The sequence below is a fragment of the Vipera ursinii genome (genome assembly GCF_947247035.1).
Source record: "Vipera ursinii genome assembly, chromosome: 1".
Taxonomy (NCBI): Eukaryota; Metazoa; Chordata; class Lepidosauria; order Squamata; family Viperidae; genus Vipera; species Vipera ursinii.
This window is the reverse complement of record NC_139512.1, coordinates 8932628-8945073: the sequence shown is the minus strand read 5'-3', so window position 1 is coordinate 8945073 and position 12446 is coordinate 8932628. Positions and strand designations below refer to the sequence as shown.

The window sequence follows — 12446 nt, the reverse complement described above, 5'->3', positions numbered from 1 at the left end:
TTATTATTATTATTATTATTTAGATTTATCGTAGCTGCCTACTCTGAAAAACCGTCTGTTTCTCCTTTCTTTGGTACATCAAAAGGACCATAATCCTTTGCCACAGCGTCAAAATGCAAACCTGTTTCTTTTTTTTTTTTTAAGGGCATCTCTTTTGATGTTGCCCATTGAATCCTAAAGCCGGCACTTCCGTTTTCTGCTTTGTTTAAAACAAAAAGGGCCCTCAAATTCCCTTCTGGCAGTGATTCCAGGATACTTCCAGCTCCTTGTAATTCTCAGTGTTCTTCCGGCATTCCCATCATTTGAACAGCGTTTGCGTCGTCCAACCATTTATTTAATTTTGAGCCAACTGGTTATTTAAAAAAAAAAAATTAAACAGGCGAGGAATTACGGTTGTGCTCTTGGTAAGTTACATCACAAGTGTGTGCGCGTTGTGCTGAAGTGAGCGACAGAGATTCAGCCGTGTCCTTTTTCAAAAGTACTGAGGCTGTGCGTTGGATAATCTTAATTTTGCGACCAAGCAACCTTATCCGTTACATAAACTAAAATTTAATTTAATCAAGGAAATATTCTACTTTGAATGTTAACATTGCTAAAAATAAAGTGTTCTTTCCATTTTTTGGCTTCCTCTTTTACTCTGGCGTTCTTGTAAGCGTTATTTTTCAGTGTGAACATCCCAGTTACGCACTGTGCATCGGTCCTAAAGTTCATATGCTTACCACTAAGGCTGTACTCCACAGACAGTGATTAAGACATTTTTATTTGCTCAGTACTTAAATTTGAGAGATGTCTTATCTTGCAGTATGTTTTTACTCTCTGCCTCATTTGGCTGGGTATATTTTTAGTGTCTGGTGAGCCAAATTTATTATGTGTTTTTGCTGACCTGTTTCCTTGAGTCTCTTGGACAATGGCTGGTATACATATTCCTTAATATGTGGATGCGTACAGGGGAGAAAAGGGATCATATATATATATTAATTCCGAATAATAGGCAAATAAAATAACTGGAAAAGTGCCGCTATGGCAGTCCCACTGTTATCAGAAAGGGCATTCTTGATTACTCCAAATGGGGCTTTCACGATCTAATTGTCAAGTCAGCTGGATATCTGTTTGCCTCTTCAAATTATTATGGGTATAAGGCTCCAGTTTTTCTTCTTGTGTCTGATCTGGGTTGGAAATGCATTGGATTGGAACAAAAGAACTAAGTAGGTTTAAAAAAAAAGTTTAAATCTCTCTTTAAAATGTGCATTCCACTGGAACATAGTACATTTGGTTTAGCTGCCTGTCCACTCTCTATTTTCGGGATTAATTTTTTATTGGGTTCAGCATGGAAATACATATGATGAGAATTTGGCAGCAAAAGCCAAGAGAGCAGATTCACAAATGTTTTCTCAATCTCTCTTAACATCAAGCCTTGTAAAATCTGCCTTTAAAATGACATATTTGGTTCACCTTTCCTTTCAGTTGGCAGTTACACTACAGTATGTCTTGAACTCATGTAGGAGATTTTAACATGACTTCCATGTCGAATCTGTCTGCCCCATTTCTTGGCTGTCTCCACTGTATAAGTCCAGGGAAAGAGATGATCAGATAATAATAAAACAAAATTCAAACGCTTTCGCTTTGGAAACCTAATCTTCATTCTGTTTTTTAGAATTTAGGGCTCTTTGGATGCAATTTTGATTTTGTGTTGGTTTGAGAAGGAGGGAGGGTGGGAAGTCAGGAAGAAGAAGGAAGGAAGGAAGGAAGGAAGGAAGGAAGGAAGGAAGGAAGGAAGGAAGGAAAAGGGTAGAGAGGTGAATGGGAGGGAAGGAAAGGAAGGAAACGGGTGGAGAGGTGAATGGGAGGAAGGGAAGGAAAATGGAGGGAAGGAGGAAGGAAATAAATTCCACGGAAAAGAAAGAAATAAAGTCTTATTCTATATTTAAAAAAAATGTTTCGCCAGCCCTGAACCTGATCCTGTACCCCCCTTTTTTAAAAAAAAGAATTGTCTCAGTTTCATCATCCCCGTCTAAATATTTCTGATGTTGAACCTGAGTTGAAAGAGCACTCGAAGCCAGCCCCCTTTCATTGCCACAATCAGAGGAGATTCAAATTCTGAATATGATGGGGACCTTCTGGGTTTTTCCCAGGGTTGGCTGTGTTTGATCTTCTTTTGCCGTTTCCCCGAGGGATCTGCCACCGCAGTGCCGTCGAGAAACGCCAGGGTCTCAGACTCACAAAAGAGGTCTCTTCATATGCATATCAAATAGGAATGCGAGGAAGAGGAGAGGTAGGGGAAAACAAGAAGATGGAAAAAAAATCTCTCTTGATAGAGACCTTGTTTCCATCCTTCTTAACGAGTGGGGTCGTTTTCCTCCAAGTTGGCGTGAAGAAATAGCCAGAGTTTCTTACAAACCAGCCTGCTAATTGCAGAACAAGTTACGAATGTTAGTTTTTGCCCAGGCATGCGTGGCTAGAGCCAGGTACTCAAAAGTTTGCCTGTATTTGTGTAACAAACCCACCCACCCACCCACCCCTATGATTTTAATTTATTTATTAAATTTATTTGCTGTCCTTCTTTCTGTCCTGCAACTTTTGCACGGCTTGCCAAAAAAACAAAAAAAAAAAAACAACCCCACTATAAATGAACGTGTGCGATTTCTCCTGAATGAAATGAATGAATTCATTGAAGTTAGGCTTGAGCGTTTTTTTTGTTTTGTTTTTTTTTTGTTTTAAATGCACTGATTTCTTTGAATCAAGGTATTTGGACCTGGGCAGCGCAGGACGTGTTGAATAAATAAGACGAAGGAAATACGTAAAAAGAAAAGGAGACCACACAAAGACTTGGCACTCGTCCTGACTAGGTCTTCAGTGGAAAAAAAACATCTCAAACATGTTATCTGCATGCAGAATCATACCTAAGATCAGAGGTTCCCAACATTTGGGCACCAGGGACCGGTTCCGTGGAGAGAGGTTTTTCCGCGAACTGGAGGGTGCGTGGTTTTGTGTGCTGCCTGCATCTTCTGGATAGGGCTTTGCTTGTTTGTACGGACCGGTTGCTGGCATGCCACGGCCCGGTACTGGTCCATGGACCGGGGGTGGGGGACCCCTGCCTAAGACTGTCAGGGAAGGATGACCATATTTCATTGCAATTGTCCACTTTTGATCGCTGTCACCAAGTTTCTAAGTAGTTTTCGTCCCAGTCTATAACTTGAGAATCCTTGCGTTGAATAATGGAGAAGGGAATAATCGCCGCGGTCAGCTTGTCAACCTCCAGGTTAATTTTATGTTCTTTTGGATTTGCTCTTTCTGTAACGGGCCAGTTGATCTGAAAGAGCCAAGGTCTAGGTTTGCCAATAAGAAGAAGGCGGCAGTGGCGTCTTTTGGCGTCGTCGGGTCATCAGAATCGTTCTTGGAAGAACATTTGCCAAAATTGATAATCAGCTTCCTTGTTAGATGGTTTTCTCGTTCAATTTATTGCAGTGGTTCTCAGCCTGTCGTCTGTGGATCCCTGGAGGGCTGCGATGTCATCAGAGGGGGTCCGCAAAGACTTGAAGAAGTGTTATGATTTAAATCTTGAGTTAGATCTTGGGGGTCCATAGCCAAAAAAGGTATTTGTTAAAAGGGATACTCTTGTACCGGTGAAAGGTTTAGGGTAAATTTATCTACCATCATTTGGAAAAGGAAACTCTGTGTGTGTGTGTGTGTGTGTGTATGTGAGAGAGAGAGAGAGAGGGTGGGGGAGGGAGGGAGAGGGAGAGGAATGTGTGTTGAGCAATCACAGTGAAACACAACAGTATGAATTGTGCACTGCCCAGAGTTGCCTTTGGTGAGATGGGCGACTATACAGATTTGATAGATAAACAAGCAAACAAATAAACGAACAAATAAATAAAAATTATTGGATGGTGGGGTATATGCACAGATTTACACAAAAGACTGGATTAGCCACTTCCGTTTGGCTGGTTAGTTTCTCGTTGTTTATCATGTTACATTAGATCAAATTTGTCACTGCGTTTTTTTTTTCCCCTGACAAAATTTCCGTATTAAAATGGATTCTCTTGTATTGGTGAGAAGTTTGGGATAGATTTATCTATCCTGATTTTGGGGAAAGGGAGATTGCGCGCCTGTCTGTAAAAAGAGAAGCAGAGCGTTCAAAAGGAATCTGTGGTGAGCAATCACAGGGAAACACAACAATAAAAATGATCGGAGGGCACGTGTGCACTTCAGTGGGTTGACACAGAAGACTGAAATGTTGGAATTAAAATTCCTAAAGATAGTCTGGAGTTAAAAAAAAAAAGCAGAGGGTGAATCTCGAAGTGTGGCTGGTACAAGAAGAAATAGCGGTATTTTGAAACGGACTGAGAACACATCACGGGGCGGGTGTTTGATTTGATCATTTGGCACTTAAATATACCTTCAGCGGCCTACGCGACACCCCTGCCCAGTACTTCAATAGTAAAAGGGTCAGCGGCCTCCTAAATCCCAGCCCTCCCTTAATTCTGTCAGCTGAGAGACTGCTTTATTCATTGCCTCTGTATAATGGCAGACGTTAAATCCACTTGTGTATATTTTCAAGGAATGGGTTGGACGTAGACCCGCCTCAGCAGTGCAAATGTTCAGCCACAGGAGAGAAGTTAGAGAGAGTGACATTTTAAGGAATAACAGAAGCACTTTCTTTTCAAATGGAGAATTATTATTTTTTTTAAAAAAAAATAGTGCACAAAGGCTTAAATGTCAGGTTTTTAATCATCCAAGAGGTCATCACGTGAAAAGTGTCTTTTCATTTCCTCCTCAGAGAGCTACAGGTGGTCCTCGACGTACGGCCACAGTTGAACCCAAAGCTTCCGTTGCTAGGTGAGACGTTTCTTAAGTGAGTTTTGCCCCATTTTGCGACCTTTCTTGCCACCGTTCTTAAGGGGGAAATCACTGCAGATGTTAAAATTAATAACGCAGTTATTAAGTGAATCTGGCTTCCCCTTTGTTTTTTTCCCCGTCAGGAGGTCGCCAAAGGGGATCAGATGACCCAGGGACACTGCAATGGTCAGAAATAAGATTCAGTTGCCAAGGATCCAAACTTTAATTACGTGACCATGGGGGTGTTGCAAGGGGTCGTAAGTCTGAAAATTGGTCGTGAGTTACTTTTTTCAGTGCCGTCGTAACTTCAAACGGTTACTAAATGAACGGTTGTAAGTTGAGAACTACCTGTCCTTAGGTCCAAGAAGAATTATTTGTACTTTTCGGCAGAAAAGAGGTAAAAAATGATTTGGAGAAGCTGCCAAGGAACTCTACACATTCTGGGGGTGTCTGTGGGTTGAGTTTTTTCACCAAATTGGAACAGAATTTTCAGCCTTTCTCCCCTAATGGAGATTTCCCGTCTCCACAATCTGGTTAGATGTTCTGGCACACTCATTCCACCTCTTGGTGTAAGGCTAGCATTGTAATCTTAATTGCTCAGTGACTATTTCTTATCTGATATTGCTGTCCTGGGAAACAGTTGAAGGCTCTGACCCAAAAACTGCCTAACTTAAAGTCATGACTCAGTTTTTTGAAATCCTATTTTGTAACTCCACCTTTTTCCACTTGGTACCCTTGGGATGGGTTAGCCTAAATTCCCTGCTAACTAGGCTAGGAATTATGGGAGTTGTAGTCCAGCATGTCTACGGATACTAATTTAATTTCCTGAATCATAAGAAGCATAGAGTTGGAAAGAAGCTTGAGGTCTTCTATTCCAGCTGCTTGCCTAGGGCAGGAATCCTAAACAAATGGTGGTCCAATCATGGCTTGGAAGATTCCAGTGATGGGGGCCCCATGACTCCATCATTTTTGGGCACTTGGTCTCTAAAAGATTCGCCATTACTGCCCTATACCATTTCAGATAAATGGTAGTCCTATCTCTTCTTTAAAACTTCCAGTGTTGGAGCATTCACCACTTCTGGAGGCAGGTTGTTCCACTGGTTAATTGTTCTGTCAGGAAATTTCTCCTTAGTTCTAGGTTGCTTCTCTCCTTGACTAGTTTCCATCCGTTGCTTCTTGTCCTGTTTTCAAGTGCTTTGGAGAATAGCTTGACTCCCTCTTCTTTGTGGCCAGCCCCTGAGAGGGAGTCAAGCTATTCTCCAAAGCACCTGAGGGCAGGACAAGAAGCAACGGATGGAAACTAATCAAGGAGAGAAGCAACCTAGAACTAAGGAGAAACTTCCTGACAGTGAGAACAACTAACCAGTGGAACAACCTGCCTCCAGAGGTGGTGAATGCTCCAACATTGGAAGTTTTTAAGAAGAGAGTGGACAGCCATTTGTCTGAAATGGTGTAGGGTTTCTTGCCTGAGCAATGGTTTGGACTAGGTGACCTTCAAGGTCCCTTCCATCATCATCATCATCATCGTCGTCGTCATCATTGTCATCATTACTACTGCTACTGCTGCTACTACTACTACTACTACTACTACTACTACTATTACTACTAAATGAACAGTTGTAAGCTGAGGACAACCAGTAGAATGTAGCCTCCAATGCTCCATCTATCTCCCTCATGTCTTCTCAATTCTTCAGCATCTTTTCTGCTGGATCCCTCCCCCTGGCGCTGCCTGCGTTATGGCTATGGAATAGCTTAGCAACTTAGCCAATTTTTTAAAAACCACTTTTCTTCCTGAAAAACCTACGAATGTGTAATGGAAGTTTTAATCTCACGCTGCATCTGGTTACGCTGGGATGGCAAATGCATTCAGCTGTATTGATTCTTTGGAAATTACAGTTATGGGGTGATGCGAGACAAGAAACAGCCTGCTTTTTGGAGAAGTAAGCACATTGGTACACATGCACAAAGAGTTGAGATGCGCCGGGCTGCTTTCTTCTGAGTTTAATGTAATCTTAGTGTAGGCTACAAAAATTTATCTCGGCTGATTCCACCGTGAGTTGACCCTCTTGGTTTAAAGTGCTATTTGGCACGACGCCTCCTGTCTCAGTGATCTGCAAAGATACTCCTGTGCTGAAAATGCATCTCAACTAATCGGTGGAGCCAGTTAGCTTTTCGAGATGAAATGGGGTTTAATTGTGCACACTTTCTGCAGCATTCTGGTACAGAAATGGTGCATCTAAATACACGGTTTCAGCCAGGTTGTTTTGAAGATGGAGAAAGATGGGGTGGATTTGTGAGCCAGTAGTTTTGGGAAAAGATCATTGTAATGGAATTGCATTGACTGTGAGCTGGTGGAAGGAGCATTACTCATCTTGATGCTGAGTAGCTCACAAGCAGTAATACACGGGTCTTCAAACGTGGCCCTTTTATGACTTGTGGACTTCAACTCCCAGAATTCCTGGCAGAGGAATTCTGGGAGTTGAAGTCCACAAGTCATAAAAGGGCCACGTTTGAAGACCCCCTGCAGTAATGTATAAGTACAGGTAAGCTGAAGACTTAGAACAGAGTTACAACAGCAGTGAAAAAAGTGACTTATGACCATTTTTCACAGTTATGACCTTTGCAGCATCCCCATGATCACGTGATCAAAATTCAGATGCTGGTTCATACCTATGACCTTTGCAGTGTCCCAGGGGTCACGTGATCCCCTTTTGCGACCTTCTGACAAGCAAAGCCAATGGGGGAAGCCAGATTCACTTAACAACCAGGTTACTAACTTATCAGCTTCAGTGTTTCGCTTAACAACTGTGGCAAGGAAGGTCGTAAAATGGGGCAAAACTCACTTAGCAACTGCCTCGCTTAGCAACAGGAATTTTGGGCTCAATTGGGGTCGTAAGTCGAGGACTACCTGTACTAACTTAACTGTGGCAAGAAAGGTTGTAAAATGGCGCAGAACCCACTTAACAACAGAAATTTCGGGCTCAGTTGTGGTTGTAAGTTGAGGACTACCCGTATATTATAATTTGTGTTTATTGACAGAATAAACATATAGCCATTTATAGGGACGTGGTGGCTCAGTGGGTTAGGACGCTGAGCTTGTCAATCAGATGGTCGGCAGTTTGGTGGGTCAAATCCCAAGTGCCGCATAACAGAGTGAGCGCCTGTTACTCATCCCAGCTTCTGCCAACCTAGCAGTTCGAAAGCACGTAAAAATGCAAGTAGAAAAATAGGGACCACTACGGTGGGAAGGTAACAACGTTCCGCACCTTTGGCGTCTAGTCATGCCGGCCACATGACCACGGAGACGTCCTCGGACAAGCGCTGGCTCTTCGGCTTTGAAACGGAGATGAGCACCGGCCCCTAGAGTCGGAAATGACTAGCACGCATGTGCGGGGGAATCTTTACCTTTACCTTATATAAACCACTTATTTATCAAGTTTAATAACACTGTCTGCTGTTAGAAGACCAGGTTAGGGACAGGTCATCACGGAGCAGACAACGGCATTGTTGTATCCCACAACATTTTTATTATGGTCCTTTGCACAGTCAGCCAGAGGTTCAGACTAGATTTGGTCCTTCCCAAGGACTTTGGATAGCCAGATGTTGATGTTTCGTGGTGTTGAAGGTATCTGTCAGCTGTTCCAAGGAGAGCTTCCTTTTGCAACTGACTGAAGGAGAATTTGTCAATGCCGATGGGATTCAAGTGGGGCGCCAGATGTTTTGGGATTTCACCCAAAATGTCTCTAGCACTATTGGTACTAACTTTGCTTTCTTTGGCCAGTCGTTCTATTCATTCCTATTTGCAAGTCATTATTATTATCATTAAATTTATATGCATCACTTCAAATACATCAAGCGAGGGAATCGAGGACAGTGCTCTACAAAGGATCTGAAGGGATCTTAAGAAAAAGCAGCTGGAGCCTTTTTGCAGGACGTGGAGCGACTGGTTGAAAGTTAGGGAAAAACCACCTAACGGGAAGAGCAGTTTGACATTGAAATTGGATGCTTCAGTAAGCAGCTGGCCTTTCTTTTGCCTGATAGGCTCCAGAGAGACTAAACTTCCATCGAATGGGGGATGGTTTAATTTTGGGGAGTCCCATCATTATGGCTTCAAGAACCCCTTCCAACTTGAATTTTCTGGGCTATAGCAATAAGTGGAGCTATTTAATCTATTTTTCTGAGTCTTATCTTAAATGTGCCAGTTGCTCAGTGGGATTTCTTGGAGAGAACTCGTTGCTTTCTATCAACTTGCAACAATCCTTTCCCCCTTTCCCTTTCTTCTCTCCCTCCCCCTTCCCTTCCCTTCCCTTCCCTTCCCTTCCCTTCCCTTCCCTTCCCTTCCCCCTCTCCTCTCCTCCATTTAATGTAGCACTTACAGTTAATTTTCTTTTGCTTTTTTCTTCAAAACTGACCCCTCCAAATCTCCTTGGCCTTTTAAACTTTGATTAAGGTAAAGGTAAAGGTTCCCCCGCACAGGCGTGCTAGTCGTTTCCGACTCTAGGGGCCGGTGCTCATCTCCGTTTCAAAGCCGAAGAGCCAGCGCTTGTCCGAGGACGTCTCCGTGGTCATGTGGCCGGCATGACTAGACGCCAAAGGCGCACGGAACGCTGTTACCTTCCCACCGTAGTGGTCCCTATTTTTCTACTTGCATTTTTACGTGCTTTCGAACTGCTAGGTTGGCAGAAGCTGGGACGAGTAACAGGCGCTCACTCTGTTATGCGGCACTTGGGATTCGACTTTGATTAAAGGTTGTGTATTCTGTAGTGCATTATTTTTCTGGCTTGCTTGAATGTTCTCATTTGAAGGGACGGTGGGGTAGAAATATTTGAGCTAAAATAAAACACAAGCAAAGGGGGATGCGATTTAGGAACTGGATGTATATCTCCCAAGTTGTCTGGAGTGGAATGGCAAAGAAATACCGAAAGTCCCCATAAAAAGATTGCCCCATTCTAAGGAGGATTACTATCTAAAAAGGGAATCTGTTGTACCAAAATCTGAGTTCAATGCACAGTGATTCAAATTAAATGCACAATGGTTCAAGTTTTATTACACAATACTACTTAAACATTATAATTTGCATACAAATTTGACTTAAGCACAGGCCTTTGGAATAGAATTCACTCTTAAACTGGAGACTAGCTGTAGTAATAACCAGTAAAACACTCCGAAACATCAGCAGTATGAAGATGTTCAAAAGTCTTGCGGAAAATGTTTGCTCTCCCGCAAATGACACAAAGGCAGTACAGGTCGTCCTTGACTTACAACCACAATTGAGCCCAAAATTTTTGTTGCTAAGTGAGACATTTGTTAAGTGAATTTTGCCCCACTTTATGACCTTCCTTGCCGCCGTTGCTAAGTGAATCACTGCAGTTGTTAAATTAGTAACACAGCTGTTAAGTGAATCTGGCTTCCCCATTGACTTTGCTTGTCAGCAGGTCTCAAAAGGTGATCACGCGACTCCGGGACACTGAAACCGTCATAAATATGAGTCAGTTGTCAAGCATCTGAATTTTAATCATCACATGTTTATGGGGGTGCTGCAACGGTCGTAAGTGTGAAAAATGGTCATAGGTCACTTTTTTTCAGTGCCGTTGTAACTTTGAACGGTCAGTAAATGAACTGTTGTCAGTCGAGGGCTACCTCTACAGTAATGACTTTCCAAGAATAAGGACTAAAAGTGGTTGTTGCCCCTGGCAACGAGGGTCGAGTTGAGCCTGTTTAACTATTTACCCCAAAAAGATTTTTCTGGAAAAAAACAAGTCTTAAATTTCACATGGAACCATTTCTGTTGACCATTGTGTTTGATAGGCTTATTTCAATTCATAAGGGGGATGCTTTGATGTTGATAGCATACCTTTTACCCCAGGTATGTCTTTGAAGTGATTATAATCTGAATATGGTCCAATCCAACTATTCCTTGATAAAGGTCTGCTCTCTGTAATTTGTTGGGTACTGATGTACCGGTAGCAATAGCTTGGCTTCAGGTCTGTTCCCATTTATTATCTGCTCCAGAATAATGCATCTTGAGTTTTGATCTTCAAATCTCTGTCTCCATTTTACAAATTTAAAACAAATTAAATATGTATATATATATTTGAAACAAAAATCCACTGATCCTTATTAATAGGATCCAGCTTTGCACCACACTGAATATCTGTGTTTAGGATAAGAGGCAGAGATGATTCTTTTCTACCAACTGTTCTGTTCTGTTCTGTTCTGTTCTATTCTATTCTATTTTCTATTTTATTCTATTCTATTCTATTTTCTATTCTATTCTATTCTATTTTCTATTCTATTCTATTCTATTCTATTCTATTCTATTCTATTCTATTCTATTCTATTTTCTATTCTATTCTATTCTATTCTATTCTATTCTATTCTATTCTATTCTATTCTATTCTATTCTATTCTATTCTATTCTATATTCTATTCTATACTATTTTATTCTATTCTATATTCTCTTCTCTTCTATACTATTTTATTCTATTCTATATTCCATTCCATTCCATTCCATTCCATTCCATTCCATTCCATTCTTCCAGTGGTGTCCAATGTTGGCGACTTTAAGACTTGTGTGTTATGACCCAGCTGGTCAAGGCAAGACAGGCCTTTAAAGCAGAGGTCCCCAACCTTTTGGGCACCAGGGACCGGTTCTGTGGAGAGAGGTTTTTCCGCAGACCGGAGGAGTGTGGTTTTGTGTGCTGTCTGCATCTCGTGGCTTTGCTTGTTTGTGCAGACCGGTTGCGGGCATGCCACGGACTGAGGGTTGGGGACCCCTGCGTTGAAGAGTTCTTCATTTCTCTTCGACAAGAGTTCCAGCCAACGGCCCTCCAACTACCGGTAAGGCTCTACCCTCACGCTACCCAAAAGGCAGCCACCCTCAGACTCCCAAATGCAGCTCTGGCAGTACAGAGAAAGCCCACCGAGTAGGAGCACCCGCACAGGGCAAAGTCCAGGGTTCCACGTCCCATCCACCAGGCAGGGCCCAGGCAGAGGACAAGGCCAGTCCTCAGGACAAGGAAAAGGTCCCAGAAAAGAAGCTGTCCCAAAGCCCCAGTGAAGCCAAGACCAAACCTAGGCTACCAGGGAAGGGCGAGGTCCAAAACAAAATGCGAAGAGCCATCTTCCAAGCGAGGCAAGGCAAACAGCAACAGGCACCAGTGAAAGCCAGGGGAGTGTAAGCCAAGGCAAACAATTGCTCCTGGCAAAGGCTAACTCCCCACAATGCCTTGGGGGGGGCCTGGCACAGCATCGTCCTCAGCCCCTGGTATGCTTTCCCTGCCCGATGGTCCCAGCTCCAATTCTTCCTCCTCCTCCTCCTCCGAACCGGCCTCTGAGGAGGCCGTGACATTGTGGACTTTTGACTCCCAGAATTCCCCAGCCGTGCTGGAATTCCTGAAGTTGGTCCACGTGTCTTAAAGTTGCCAATGTTGGGCATCCCTGACTTAATCCTTTCTAAACGGCAGTGGTAGAGAGTGAACGCCAGGCCATCTGCTACCATCCTATCATAATTTATAACACTGGTACAGCAGCGGCGTAATCTACCTACCTACAGAGGCTTTGGACCCCTCTGTCTTTAAAAAAAAACACACACACACAAAAAAAAC

The 12446-nt window shown here is 42.8% G+C and overlaps 1 protein-coding gene across 4 annotated transcripts in view; it reads left to right on the top strand.

Annotated features, from left to right (window-relative positions):
* EFNA2 (ephrin A2) overlaps positions 1 to 12446 on the top strand; it is a gene marked incomplete at its 3' end in the record, with an annotated part of 291821 nt that overhangs the window by 53247 nt on the left and 226128 nt on the right. The window contains exon 4 of one of the 4 annotated variants that reach the window (XR_014492765.1): positions 11576 to 12004. The exons of the other annotated variants lie outside the window; for them this stretch is intronic. Of the gene's footprint in view, positions 1 to 11575; positions 12005 to 12446 lie in introns of those variants that run through there. 4 annotated transcript variants of the gene reach the window in all.